The sequence below is a fragment of the Melanostigma gelatinosum genome (assembly GCF_949748355.1).
Source record: "Melanostigma gelatinosum genome assembly, chromosome: 13".
In the NCBI taxonomy this organism is placed as follows: domain Eukaryota; kingdom Metazoa; phylum Chordata; class Actinopteri; order Perciformes; family Zoarcidae; genus Melanostigma; species Melanostigma gelatinosum.
In genome coordinates this window covers 22,608,076-22,621,208 of record NC_136646.1, presented here as the reverse complement: position 1 = coordinate 22,621,208, position 13,133 = coordinate 22,608,076, and positions in this window count along the sequence as shown.

Below are 13,133 nucleotides of genomic sequence, written 5' to 3'. Positions count from 1 at the left end.
AACAGATGGACTTTTCATTTGCCCGCTACCTCTTGGTGAATATATTTCAGATGAGTTTAATAAAAAGTTGTCTTTTTCTTGCCAGAACAATTGTCAAATATTTCAGCTGCAGAAATACAGACTGAGAAAATGCTCCCTTCAGCCTAAAGTGCACCGCTCTCTGCTCTAATGGAGGATCTGCTGGAAATGAATTTAAAGATAAATAGATGGCATTGGCAGAAGTGTCATGTAGTATTCAAAGGATCTGCGCCCCATCCATTCAGCTGTCACTCACAGCCTCTCCTCCTCTTTATCGCCACACATACTGCATACATCTGCACAAACGCACACACACACTGTGGCTGTGACAGTCATGGTCTTATCATATTTCAAACACCTGTACATTTCCTTTCTGTGACAGATTCTGGAGAAACATCAACGCGTTCATCTTCGCTCTCTCGCAGACGTATACACAAAGACGGTCCACTCTCTGACCTTCTCTGCGTACTTTGTTGGCTCCGTTTTGTATTGAAGCGTTCGGTAAGAGGAGAGATGAAAACATGTGACGTTGCATACGTAGCTCCCCATTGAAACAGACTGGAGCACTTGTCGCAGTAACCTACACATTGTCCGGCTTTACTTTTGCTTTTGAAATCCTGATCTTGAAGCGCTTCTCTTTTTCTTGGCCGGTTGCATCGCACACAGTCACTTCTCCGCTGGATCCCCCAACAGCTGGCGGTCTGTCGCTACCTCTGTCCAATGCAAATGTTGGCAAAGAATTAGCACAAATGCAAATGTTGGCAAAGAATTAGCATAAATGCAAATGTTGGCAAAGAATTAGCATAAATGCAAATGTTGGCAAAGAATTAGCAGGCGGTTGGAACGCATACAAAGACCCCAAAAAGGCATACTTTGTGACACTATATTACAGATAGTGTCGTCTGAGGCCCAGACACAAGGGGAGGAGACAAAATAGCCATAAATCGGAGAAGAAGGGAAAGAGAGCACGAGTAACGAGCGTCAATGTCAACCGCATTGTTCTCACTTTTTCTGGGGCTGTAAGTAAAAGGTGAGAGTGAAACTTAAAGGAAGAAGAAAATGCATTTTTGTTTCCTTCTTTACCTCCCTAAGCCGCCATTGCACTGTTTTGTATAAACTAACCATGAAGCATCACCACGCTGAAACGTCACACCACAACAGTTATTACCCTGATAATAAACGATGTTTTAACTCTCGGTCACGCTGTTTAATTCATGACGCTGCTGTTTTATCCGCTGTCTTTTTTACGCCATAAAGGGAGCTTAAAGGGACAAAACGTGCATCACCGCGGACTTGCTCTTGCTGTCCTCCACGTGTAAATATAAATTTTGCGAGCTAACTACAACATCAGCAGTTGTCATGGGCTGTGAAAAAAAAAAAGATTTCAAAAAACGCTTTTCTCCAAGCAAGGGCTTTTAATTTGTAAAGGACAGGAGCACACAAGGGCTTTTTATGCTCGGCGCTGCAGCGGCCTCGTTTTAAGGGTGTTATGTGGAAGGAAAGGCAAAGTACATTTGCACGCGAACAACCAGCTGAATAGCTAACGAAGGATATTACACGCTTCATGCTGAAGAGAAGCGGAGGAGAAACTACTCTCCTACTCGTGTTAGTTAGCCGACAGGTTAGCCTTTAGCTGCTTCTTTTTGGGCTAACTTTAGGTCAGATGGGTGACTTTCTGAAGTAATTAGAGATTAAGAATATTGCCTTAAGCAGAGGTAGGATCATTTTTGATGAAGAATTATTTGAGTTAGCTTAAGGATGAAACATATATTAGCAAAATATTGTTAATCATACTTAGTGCCAAATATTACTCAAGGTGTTTCCAGTATATCACGGCCTCCAGGTTCGCTTCAGCTCACGTACTCTTCTTTTTTTTTGTTTTTGTTTTTTTGCAGAGGATTTCCTGCAGTATACTGACTCAGCAGGAGTAGCTATGTAGCTCAGCACATCAGGCCCCTCGGATCCTGAGGGTCTGCTGGGGGTCAGAGTTCAGAACCGCATCCATGAGCCATGTCAGCATTGACCTTTCAGACCATGCATGCCACATCCATCCGCTTCCAGTGCTTACATTCGCTGCATCTCTCATCGAGTCTCAAATGGCGCCCTGGTCTCTACGCTCCGTAGGGATTCTGCTACATTTAAGACGCCTTACAAGCGCGTGTGGGGCCCGGAAAGCCCGTACTGTGTTTAACGATGTTTACTCCACTAGAGCACGGGGCGCTTCTTGAGACCTCACCTCTGTCTATCTCTCTACCGCCATACAGCTTTGATACTCTGATATCAACAACAAATAATTGTATTATTAGTAAAAAAAAAAAATAATGATTCTACTCTAAAGGTGCCACTGTGCAGAGGATGACTAACTCTGTCACATATTATAGTTATTATATCTATTAATGGGGGGGGGGGGTGATCGAAAGGGAGCAGCGTTGGGAAGCGGGGGTCGTAGTCTTTGTAATATTATATTATTCTAGTTTCATTTTCTACTTTGATGTGGTTTGTGAGATTGTGTTGTTTCGACCACATCGGACGCCTCTTGACAGGAGGCGAAGGAAGAGACAGTGGAGCGCTCGGACGATCTCTCGTGGACATGAACCTCGCCTCACTGGTGCCAGAGGTCCACTTTACAGCTCATCAGCGGGACACTCAACACTGAAAGTGCAATACACACACGTACACGCATTCAGGCTAAAGTTGCTATACTTGTGAGGACTTATTCGCCCAATGCACTGCAGGCTAAAGCTCTGTTGCCTGGTACAGGAGCTGAATGCAGAAACCAATGCAATCCAATACAGCAGTCTGTAAAAACAGATACTTTTATGAAGCTTAAAAGTAGCTGTTTTTTAATGAGACTGACAGGGACAAAATAATAGAGACAGTCTACAATGTGAGGCACTATAACATAACTCAACCACAACCTCAACAATTTGATCCAAAGTGTGACCAAAATGTTTTTATTTCACAGAGGTAATGCTATTTGTCAGGACAGCTGTGATGGATTGTATTACATTATGAAGGGGTTGCCTCGCTGTCTGCATTCCTATTCATTCTGTAACACCTGTCCAGATGGTTAGACATGTCGTTACATCTTACCTTCTTCACTTTCACTGTGGCTCCGAAAATAAGTCCTCTGTCCTGGTCCCTACAGTAAAGAGAAACACAAAGCAACGTGGGAGCTTTGGAGCACATATTGTGATTAAATATTCCAAGTTTCTCTTAAAATATAAAAAAAACAATATAAATGTACCATATTGAGATATTAACCGCAAATTACGATATTAAATAAACTGAAACAATGGCCAACCCAAAATAAATTCAAATACAAAAGAAAATCTTTATGTTAGATGGTTTTATGTGTGGGATATAGGTCCTTATAAGTATAGAAACAACAAGGACACACTCCATAATGGTCCCAGACATATACACAGACAACCATATATGCACAGAAACACACACTCACACAGCACACACTCTCAGCTTCGGCCAGTGCGGTGTGGGGAAAAGTGTGTCCTGTTAAAAGAAAAAATCACTGTGTTGTGTTTGAAAAAAAAAAATCATTGTAAGTGTTTCTTTGGGAGAAAAAAAACAACAACAAACTGTTTCTGTCGCTGATGTGTCGCTCCTCAATGGAACTCCAAGTACACTGAGCCAGCCAATCAAACACGGAGGACCAGAAGAACTGTTTGAGAAATGTGAATTTAATGGAATAGACAAACACATGCTATCAGCACTCTACACTTTGCACTTGATACCAACACACACACACACACACACACACACACAAACACGTACAAGGTTACTGTGTGAGGAGGGCTTACGGGTGGAGTTATGTGCCTGCATGTTTGTGTGTGTTAGTATTTGTGTGTGTGTGTGTGTGTGTGTGCGTGCAGTTAGCCTCTCCTCACCCATGCACCCAGTGCCTGCCTGTCCTGCCTTCAGACAGCTCCCAGATCAGCCATGGGGCTTCCAGTGTGACCTCCTCTGCATTCCCACAACCTTTAACGGTTGCACTGGGATCAGTTTTAGAGCTAACTGCCCCGATCATTCCTCAGCAGACGCAGCCATATACAAGATACAAGGACTGTTTCGGAGTCAGTGGTTTCTGGCGCGTAATAATGACAAAATTCAATGATGATGACTTTATGTTACAAGTCTAAGAGGGCAGTCGTGTTTTTTATTTCAACGGTCCGACTGGTCTGTTGGGTTTTTCATTTTGACGCTCCTGCTGTTGAGATCTGACTTGTCGTCTCTGTCTGTGAGGCTGATTTAGGATCGGCAGAGGGGGCTTAGCGGGATAGACAAGAATCTATCGAGTCCCTAATGACAGCTGGTCTTGAATCAGCACAACCTGGTGTGGCCTGCTGTTCCTCGAGATCTCAAACTTCCCAGAAATCCGCCTCAAAAAAAAGAAACGGTCTAGCTCGTCGTGTTTAACTGTTGTGTTGCTGAGGATTTGTCTGTAGGAGCTCTTACATGAAAGTATTTCTTCTTTCAGATGACGTGAGGGGTCGTCCCACTTGTACTGCCAATTAGACCTAAATGTTGTTAATGTGGGACAATACATGGAGAGACTCTGGACAGGTGCATTGTTAGTTTTCAAACAGTATCTATGATCGAAATAGCAGCCATGATTTCATAAATTATTCTGGCCTTGGTGCCTATTAAGCCCCTTTTCCAGACTGCCCGCATCCTGTTCTTTTTTTCTTTTGTGTGCGCGGCTTTAGCCCTTTAGCTAGAGAGATTTCGTACCTGTCTTGCATTTTACACATATTATTTTGACAGGAAGTACAGAGCGATTAAAATCTGCTTTTTACGGTTTTGCCTCAAGCCCCCTCGTTCAGACAGTGTTGTTTACATGCAGAACATATCCGAGGCCGGCATGGTTGACCGACCGAGGATGAAAGGCCCAAAATGGCAGGATGTTTAAGCAGGCCTCGAGAGTTTCGCTCTGCATCAGGTGCATTCAGGCTCCCTCTTGCATGAATTGCTCATGAGCAGTATGGCAACGGTACATGTTAAAGTGTTCTTCCTCTTGAACGTATGTTATTGGAGTTTAGAGTGAAATCACGAGTCGGTCTTCGACAAACAAAAACAGATAAAGTGATTCTTGTTGAGACAGGTTTTATTGATACTCCCAACAGACTCACAATAGATTTTCACACCAATTCCTACAATGTCTATGTGATATTGGATTACTACAGTATGAGTCAAACTCCTCAGAGGGAGCAATGCCCCAAAGAAACTAAATTGCCCATCACCTTCTACTGAGCCATGTTTTAGTGGGTAGAGTCGGGCTGCGAGGCAACAAAGCTGAGAGGAGACTCAGGAAGATGTCACTCAATTAGTCTCCACACAGCGCTGCCAGATTAACCGGAAACACCTGTGTAGGTGTTCAGAGGCTTTAGCTTTTCACGCTAACAGCACTGCTATTAGCGTTTAGCTCAAAGCACCACTGTGCAGCCTCACAGAGCCGCTAGCATGCCTGCAGACTCTCTGTCTTGTTATTTAAAAATTAGATACAAAATAATCTAAACCGGTAAATGACTGCAACCTGACTTTGTCCACTTTAAACTGACCTGACGACTGTTAGAAAACAAATGCCAGAACACAAACTCAGGAGAAGAGAGGGAGTTAGTGACTATTTATATTTTTAATAATCTATTTACAGTACAGTGACAAAGATGGAGCAGTCCGTTCAGAGAAACACCACAAAAAGATCCAGAATATCAGTGAAAACAAGGCTCAATATTGAGTTGCTATCGTGTTTATTATGTGTAGCAATGACGTGGCAAAAAGGCAAAAGTTTCTTTGTTTTTTTCAGGGAGAGTGTGTTGCAGGCATTGTAGCAGTTTGCTTTGGGGCGAAACGATTCAGCGACACTGGGAATCATCAGTAACTGTGTTTCCATTCAGTCGCCAATAGAAGTTTAAGCAAACTTTTGAAATGTTGCAAAAAAAACAAATCATGCAAATTGGACACTCGGCGTAGTTTGGTCAGAAGTTGGCGCTATTCGCTGCTCATGGCTGTACTCTACCAGTAAACACAGTAGAAGAAGAAGTAGAGGAAGCAAACCCTGAAAGAAAACAAGTCAACCTGATCACGTGAGTTCATTCTACAGAAATCTCTTATTGTTTAGGCCGCAAATACAATTTGTTAAGTTGAGGAAAAGATCAATGTTTGGGTTGAAATGAACGCTTTCTGGCAGAAAGGCAAACTTCTCCCATGTGAGATAAAAGTTTGCTCCGTCCAAATGTATTCTTAATCCATTTAAAGCATCATCTCTTTTCAACAAAGGCAAAATAATTCCCTCAATCAAGCGTAAAAAAATATGTTATCTCTCAAGTGAGGAAGTTTTCATCGAACTTTGCCGTTGCTATACAGCTTTTCCATTGAGATACTTGAAAGTGTCAATGGAAGCACGGCTAGTGTTGCCTCGCCGCAGTGACGAGTGAAAAGCGAACACCTAAAGACAAACAGCTGATGCAGCATCAGCACATCAAACCCCCCAAAGATGTGGCTCCTGACTTTAAAACACGTAAAAGCGTGGCGATGGGGGATGTGGTTCAAAGGCTGTAGGTGATCAACTGTTTTAAATCTGTGTCAATGGGCAGCTTTTTATCCTGCTCCATACCTCTGAGCCCTATCATGAGATACTTAGTCCTCTAAACACACACACACACACACACACACACACACGCACACGCATGCATGCAGAAACATGCTGGCACTCACATTCGTCTTTCTATACACAGGCGCACCGACTGTATAACTATCACAGCTCACACACACACACACACACACTCATATACAGACACACACACACACATAGCTGCCAGCCAGTTTCACTGTATACTTTATAATGTAAACCTCCAACTAACAGCGGTCTGACACGGACACATGCTGTGAACAAAAGCACACTTTTACTTACATGATATAAATATGATTACCTATATCTAGAGAGAAGGAATATTATATTCAGTATAATGAGTAGAAAATAAAGAGTCACCTTTTCAACGTGCCTGTGGTGAGTTCATTCTGTGTTTGAATGTCATGAGTGTCAATGCGTGTGTGATCTTTTTGTTTGAAACCTACAACCTGCACACGCATACAGACGCACTGGATGCGTATCAGAAGTGCTGTGTCAGCCGTTCTGGATGAGCTGTCCGATAGATGAGTCCGCTGCTTATCTCCACACAGATGTCTGAGTGACGGAGAGAGAGAGAGAGGGCGGGAGGAGGATGAGAGCTAAGAGGGCCGAGAGAGAAAAGCTAGTGAGGAGACTGGAGGATGTGCCAGATTTTAGGTGTTTGAAGATGATGAAGAGAGGGAAGCGTGCGGACGATGTGAGCACGCATGTATTTATGTGTTTGTCACTTTTTCTGATCAGAGTGTGATTTTGAAAATTATAATACTCCTTCATCCCTGTGAGAACATTAGGACGAAAATAACGCCAATGAAAGTTAATTAGGAGCGTTATTTGTGGTTGACACACAAATTAAATGCAAAAAGACAACTGTTGGTGGGCAGCAGGAGAGGTGGACGGGCCCAACAACCAGAAGGCCGGTGTGGTGCTTTTATTGTTGTAGTTTTGTTGCGTGAACCAACATGAAACAACATGGCGGTGCAAGATGGCGGACTCCCATGGAACTGGACCTGCCCCCTATGTAGATATAAATGTATCTTATCTTTATAGAATATATTCCATTTCTGACCATTAATCCCCCTTAAATGTTTCATACCGTTCCTTTAACGTCGACCACAATCTTGTCCCGAACCTAACAAAGTGGTTTTGTTGCCTAAACTTAACTTTCTGTGAAGATGAATCACACTTCCACAAAAGGACAAGAATGTATGTGTTTCGATACTTGGACCAATTTTACTTCTCCTCGCAGTTTGCATTTGTGACTGTGCGTGTCGAGCCCAATTTGTTTCTGATTTCCTTGTCACCGCAACACCGTATAGAGTGTGTGACGTGAGACGGAAGGATTCAGCGGAGAGCTCAGATTCCTCTGCTGAATATTCATGACTGCGACATCACCGATGGAGCTCCGCGTCGTCGCCATAGAGATTAGAGCGGATTACGGGAGAGTCTCGGCCACACTGGGATTGGCTGCCGCTATATGTGACGTTTTGTCGCTCAATCTTTCCTCCCGCTCATCTCTTCTGCTGCACAGAGATACTGTGACCATCGCCCACGTTTCATATTTCCTCGTTTCCCCTTTTCGCCCTGGCTCTCTCTCTGCTGATCCTCTGAGCCATTTTTTCCCTCCGCCACATTTTTCTGTTTTTGAACCCCCCCCCCCCCCCCCCCCCCCCCCCCCCCCCCCCCCCCCCCCCCCATCGAGCAGTATGGTACTGTAGTAATTGCTTTCTTCAGCTCCATTGGCCCAATAAGAGAAAATGGCCCCTTATGCTAATAGCCCATAAAAAGACACTGAGCATTTCCCAGCAGGAATCCCACATCAGATTATTTTTTAGTGCTGTGCCAGACAGTCACATCTTACCTCCATGTGCTCTAAAAATAAAACAGGAATTTATGAAAAAGATTTGTTCTGAATGCTGAAGCTCATTGAGTGAATAGTTTGCTGGTGACAAAGCAGCAAAGACGTTTCGGTTTCATGCAGTCCAATACAAGACGACCTCGAAGTGAAGCTTCAGAGACACTTACAGTGAGCTCCTATGCAAAAAGAACAGCCTGATTTAGTTGTTATCGCACCATCCTCCATCAGGCGTTAAAATCACACCTATGTGTGAGATTTGGGTCAAATCAAACACTGGTGCCTCATTGGATGAGGCCACAGGAAGTCCCTGTGACGCGACGATGATGTCACCAAGGCTCTATAAACAGGCTGGTTTGAGATGAACTACGCCTCGCCTGAGAAGAGGTCGAGAGCAGGCGGCAGCAGCAGCAGGGGGCGTTGACAAAAACGTGAGGTCAAGTCGGACGGTTTTCAGCTGCCTTCAAAGAAAGCACTCAGTGGAGAGCAACTGCGGCGCCTCGATCTCGTGAGGTCATCGTTGACCTCGTGTTCGTGACGTCAGAGCGTTCATGAAGATGGCGAGATACTGCTGAAAGCTCCAGAACAAGCTCGGCCCTTGAGTTGAGATGGTTTTGTGAAAGACATAAAGGCAGCTGAGGACACTTAAAAATGTGCAATGTGACGTCTTCAAATATCTTGTTTTAATAGAAAGAAATAGATTGTGAAAGTTGGGAACAATATAAATAAAGAGCACTTATTGTGTGTGGGCCAAACTGATCATTTGCAGATATTTGAACACAGATCTGCACATGTGAGTTTAAAGTCCTCCTTCTAATGACCTGCATCAGGTTTGGTTTTGGTTGTTAAAGAGTCAGGTTGTTGTCTTTTCCACGTCCAAAATGATCCGACTGGACCCAAGTTCAACAACCCTCAAAGTACTTTGTTAAAGTAGTACTAGTACTACATGTATCTGTGCAATACAAGAATGTCTGTGTAGTTTTACAGATTCGTTCGTATTTTATTCAGATTGTTTGATTAGTTCGGAGGATATTTTGTGTCAATATCCCTTTAGGCCAAAGGTAATGAAAATACTTAAGTACAAAAATAAGTAAAGTTCTTATGAAATGAGAAAAATCCTTATGGACAAAATTTTGCTGAACCATCATAAAATAAATTAAAAGTCCACATTTAGAAAATGAAATACACTTGTGAAATAAGCAACACCATAATTACAATATTATTGTTAACAAGCATAATCTTTAGTTGTAAAAATAAGCTAAATCTTAATTAAAAAGGTTGTTTCGTGAATTACAAAATCAAGCAAAACACTCATAATTTAAGCAACATTCTTTATTATAATTTTTTCAATACCTTGATTACAGAATTAAGTAAATTTAGGAAGTACAAACAATTCTTATGAAATAAGCAAAATCCTTATCATCATCATTATTTTTCCGCAGGAATATTTTTTCACTTTTCATCAGCTTTGCTGATGTTCTTTAGTTTGACAGAGAAGAGTCTCTGTCACATGATCAGGTTCCTCTCTCCACCATGTTTCCAGTGTGACCAGTGGATCAGACAGTTTTTCACACTGGTGTCTTGGTTCTCACTTTAGTCTGACACAAATCTGTGTCGCTATTGTCCTGTGCATGTGGGCTCATGGAAGTAGTGTAGAACTATAGATCTATAGAGCTAGAGAAATAGAAATATAGGAAAAAGTCAGATTCTCTTTGCGGTCGTTTTGAGTTTCTTTATAGTTGTTTTAGTCTTTCTGTAGTCGGTTTTCGTGAAGAGTTTCTTCGTGGTTGTTTTACGTCACGTGGTTGTTTGAAAGCTTTTGTGGTTGTTTGGAGTCTCTGTAGTTGCATTATGTCTCTTTGTAGTCATGTTGTTACAATTTGTTGTTGGTAAGCTGCAGGATGTTTTCAGCTCTGAACCGACGGCCCATCTGACCGTCGATCAACGGTTCAACATCTCTCTGACCACATCCAGCACCTTCCTGTGTGTTGCTGTGGCGATCATGTGTGTTTAGTGATTTATTAGTTCTGATGATTTAGTGAACTCCTGATTAAAACTGACTCTGTTGTTGCACTTTATCAAGTGTCTCCTGTGAGCAGAGATGGAAGAAGTACTCACATATTTTACTTCAGTAAAAGTACTAATACGACAACTAATACCAACAGTCTTTGCAGGGGTTCTGTCTCTTAGACAGCCTGATGACGACTCCAGTGTTACCCACAAATCCAAGTTTGTGTGTGTGTGTGTGTGTGTGTGTGTGTGTGTGTGTGTGTGTGTCCCAGTTGGATGTTGCTAGAACAGCTGTTTGTCACTGAATGAGGCTCTGAGGGAGAGTGGCTGCCAGCTTTGATGTCCTAATTATCTCTATCTATCCATCTATCTATCTATCTATCTATCTATCCATCTATCCATCTATCTATCCATCTGTCTATCTATCCATCTATCTATCTATCTATCTATCTATCTATCTATCTATCTATCTATCTGTCTATCTATCCATCTATCCATCTATCCATCTATCCATCTATCCATCTATCCATCTATCCATCTATCCATCTATCTATCTATCTATCTATCTATCTGTCTATCTATCTATCTATCTATCTATCTATCTATCTATCTATCTATCCATCTGTCCATCTGTCCATCTATCCATCTATCCATCTATCCATCTATCTATCTATCTATCTATCCATCTGTCCATCTATCCATCTATCTATCTATCTATCTATCTATCTATCTATCTATCTATCTATCTATCTATCTATCTATCTATCTATCTATCTGTCCATCTGTCCATCCATCTATCCATCTATCCATCTGTCCATCTATCCATCTATCTATCTATCTATCTATCTATCTATCTATCTATCTATCTATCTATCTATCTATCTATCTATCTATCTATCTATCTATCTATCTATCTATCTATCTATCTATCTATCTATCTATCTATCTATCTATATCTACCTATCTCTGTCTCTCTGTCTGTCTGTCAATTACAATCAAATTTTACAAAAATGCATATCTCCATAAATGTTCTGGAAATTTAACATCAAAGTTTAAAAGTTGACATTACATTAATTTATGACATTACATGATATTGCACACATATTGTACTGTCACTGTGCATCTTGGGGCACAACATTTGATTTGAAACTCACATTTATCCACCGAGCGGCAACATTCGCGTCTGAAAAGTGAAGCCGATGTGGAAGTGCTTTAAACTTGCATTCTCTCTAAAGGCCAGCAGGGGGCGACTCCTCTGGTTGTATAGAAGTCAATGAGAAGATGACTCTACTTCTCTCTTGATTTATTACCTCAGTAAACATTGTAAACATGAGTGTATGGTCTCAATCTCTAGTTTCAAGTCTTCTTCAATACAGCATGATGTTCATTTCGTAACTTATGGTCCATTTAGAGTCAAATAAAAAAAACACAGTTTGCTTCGGGAGGGACTCCCTCATGATAGACAGGTTGCTGCCGCTGCATTTGTCCGCTTTGGATGTTGTTGATGATCGCCACACATCAGATCAGTGACTGGGTTGACAAATTGTCTGCCAATAGAGTTTTTGAGGACAAGAGACACTTCTGCTCTCTGAGAAGGGCAAACTGAGAGAAGAGCTCACTGAACCATTGTCACTGACGAAGAGAGCAATGTGTGTGTGTGTGTGTGTGTGTGTGTGTGTGTGTGTGTGTGTGTGTGTGTGTGTGTGTGTGTGTGTGTGTGTGTGTGTGTGTGTGTGTGTGTGTGTGTGTGTGTGTGTGTGTGTGTGTTTGCCTTTGAGTGGAGTAACACTATGGCCATCTGCAGTGTGAAAAAAAGGCCTTGGAGCTGTGAACGCTGCTCAAGCAGAAAGACAAGAAGGAGAGAGCGTCAGGTGGAGAGAGAGAGCGAGCAGGAAGAGGAGAAAGTGTTTGGGGGCTGAAGACGGCAGAGGAGAGACCATCAGGGGAGTGTGACATCAGGGAGGGAGAGGAGGAGGGATGAAGAATGAAGGGGGAAAAGGAGTCCGTCATCCATTGATCAGTTTGGTCCCATTTATGGAATATAAATCTTGATATTTTGATAGTTCAATGGATCGTTTTGCATGTGATGGCTCAAAGGATGAACGAACGTTTAGAAGTTGTGAAGAACATGCAGCTTCCCATCAGTTCTGATCAGAAGGCCATGTGCATGTGTGGTTGTTGTGACAATTGTAGAACAATTGTACTCACTCGTTTGAACACGTGTGGCAAAAACCAGTGCAGCTTGAATGGATGAGAAGTGAAAATATGTTGTGAACAACAAACTAATTGTTCAGAGATTTGAACTTATTTTGACACCATTGTCATGGTGTCAGTCATTTATCCAGTTAAAACGGCAAACATTCGCTGTTTAAGCCCCTTGTGAGGACACTTTTCTGTCTTTCATATGACTGGAGGAGGAAATATTTAGCTTTCAAACAGTTGGCCAGACTGAATGAGAGATTTGAACACTTCCTCTTGGGCTTTCGATACTTGTGATTTACATATTTCATAATATTTTTTGTAGACTTCACAATTTATTTGATTTATTATTAGTATTATTTAATGTAGCCTTCAGCTGGTATGAGAATGTAGCACTGAACATCATTA